The sequence below is a fragment of the Kryptolebias marmoratus genome, linkage group LG19 (genome assembly GCF_001649575.2).
Source record: "Kryptolebias marmoratus isolate JLee-2015 linkage group LG19, ASM164957v2, whole genome shotgun sequence".
Lineage (NCBI taxonomy): Eukaryota > Metazoa > Chordata > Actinopteri > Cyprinodontiformes > Rivulidae > Kryptolebias > Kryptolebias marmoratus.
Window position 1 is genome coordinate 15,298,953 of NC_051448.1, and position 2,354 is coordinate 15,301,306.

General features: G+C 36.3%; 1 protein-coding gene across 2 annotated transcripts in view; it reads right to left on the minus strand.

Moving 5' to 3' along the window:
- LOC108231762 (homeobox protein OTX2) overlaps positions 1-970 on the minus strand; it is a 4,408-nt gene extending 3,438 nt beyond the window's left edge. For both annotated transcript variants that reach the window (XM_017409041.3, XM_017409038.3), the window contains exon 1: positions 820-970. The gene's annotated coding sequence lies outside the window, so the exon portion shown is untranslated. The remainder of the gene's footprint in view (positions 1-819) is intronic.
- Positions 971-2,354: the final 1,384 nt, after the last annotated feature.

The following is a 2,354-nucleotide window of genomic DNA, read 5'->3' on the forward strand; positions in this document are numbered from 1 at the left end:
TATTATTATTATTATTATTATTATTATTATTATTATTATTATTATTATTATGACAATAACGGCCATTTCTCTTCTCAGTCTGTCACCATGCACTGGTTGATCTATATCCGTTCAGATTATAATTATTATTGGCTCAAGCTGTTTTTCCCTCTCCCTCTCTCTCTGTTCATCTCTTTATTTCTTCTTTTTTTTCCTGTCAGAAATTAAGGGGATAATCCGGATGGCACGCGCTGGTCTGATTACAGGACGCCATGCGGCCGCGGCCCCGCATCATCCAACCCCGCATCATCCAGCCCCGCATCAGTTTCTGCGTCAGGAAAATAAAACAAAGAGCTGCTGTTAGACCTTTACTGTCCTAAACTGACACTTATTATTATTATTATTATTATTATTATTATTATTATTATTATTATTATTATTATTATTATTATTATTATTATTATTATTATTTAATAAATTATTTGACTTACTTATTTACTCTGTTTCTACCAATATAAGATAGAATGAAAACAATCACAATTTGGAATCCTGTTTAACCTTTTTCTTTTTAAACAAAGAACATGTTTCATGAAAAAAAAAAAACTGTATTTTGCTTTTGATTTAAAGGCACTTTAATGATCTTATGATTTGTCTCTTATTTTAAGCGGTTAAACTTGAGGACTGGTCCTCTGTCCTGTAACTCTGTCCGTCTCCTCAGTTATTCCTCTGCAGATAAGTCCACATCTCTCTCCTGGTAGCTGGAAGTTTTTAATAAAACAAACAAACAAACAAAAAAAGAATTCCTTAAAAACTCAGTTAAGGTGTAAGGCCAACACTTACTTGGGTGTCCTGGTGGATGAAACGCCTTTCGGTTGTGGCTCATCGGGCGCCTTTGATTTGTTTCCTTCCGGATGTTGGATTATAAACTGAGGGATGCTCTGTGTTTATGGAGGGGGAGAGAGAGATGTGTGTGTAGAGGGGGAAGAAACAAAAATAAAGGGGGAGAGGAGGAGGGCGTTCGGAAAGAAGGAGGCGAGAAATTTGAACAACCAATGGCAATTTGCTTGGCAAAGTGATGAGGCAGCAAACAGACTTTAATGTTAAATTCACTGCTGATCTAAAAAGGGTTTTCATGCAAGTCCATCAAGACCCAGAGACCCCATCCATTTTATTTATTTATGTCATTCTGATGCCTTTAAGCTTTCTGTGTCACGGAGTAAAAGTTCAGTGCTGGGCGTCACTCCTCACAAGGGCAAAAACAAAACAAAACAAGACATGAAATAAAACACAAATACATAAATACATAAAGCAAAAACAAAGAGGCAGGAAGGATATAGGCAGGTGTTTCTTCTTGTCACCCTTTTATGAAGATTATGGGAAAGAGGAAGGAAGAGAATCACATTAGCCTCATTTTGTTTTACAATCAAGATTACAAACATGTGCTGGATTATCAGCTGTCAATCCCACCCAGCTCTCAGCTTCACTGCTTTGATTTAATCCCAATTAGGCATCGTTATCGCCTGCTACCAAAGATATTTTGGGAACACAGCAAACAAAAAGCACTTGTTTGTTGCGTTAGAAGAATATCTGAATGAACCACTGCTCTGATCCTAATGAATCTCTCACAAAGTAATCAGTGGATTTACACCTACAGTTGATTAACATCTGGAGTCAACTGGATTCAAGATGGCCACCACAGCTAAGTGACCTTAGAAAGCACAAAAATGTCAGTCAGTTTTTAGGTAGGGGGCTAAAATTTGGTGTTGTAGTAGCTGAGAGTCATCTCCATCCTATGCTTTAAGCACCAGCTGATAACATGGGATCTGTTTTTATAATGTTGCTGTTAATTACTGTGTCTGTTAGCAAAATATCTCATGAACTAATGAGCTCACGTGGTAGTAGCTGAGAGTCATTCCCATCAGATCTTGTGTAACAGATCTTGTGTGACATTGTGCACGTCTTTTGCAAGGTTTGACCAAAATGGCTGCAACTTTATCGCTTTTCATCATGAGCTTCATCTAAAAATGTCTAAATAGGCTATAGATAGATAGATAGATAGATAGATAGATAGATAGATAGATAGATAGATAGATAGATAGATAGATAGATAGATAGATAGATAGATAGATAGATCGATAGATAGATAGATAGATAGATAGATAGATAGATAGATAGATAGATAGATAGATAGATAGATAGATAGAGCCTATTTAGACATATATATATATATCAGCCTAATTTCTTACACCTAAAGGCTGATTTTGCCTACCTTTATCACATGTCAAGTGTATTTTCTTCCTGATTGCAGTTTTACTGTACAACCTGTAAGTTTTCCCATTTTCCCTGAACAATCACAAAACAAACAGCCCAACCAG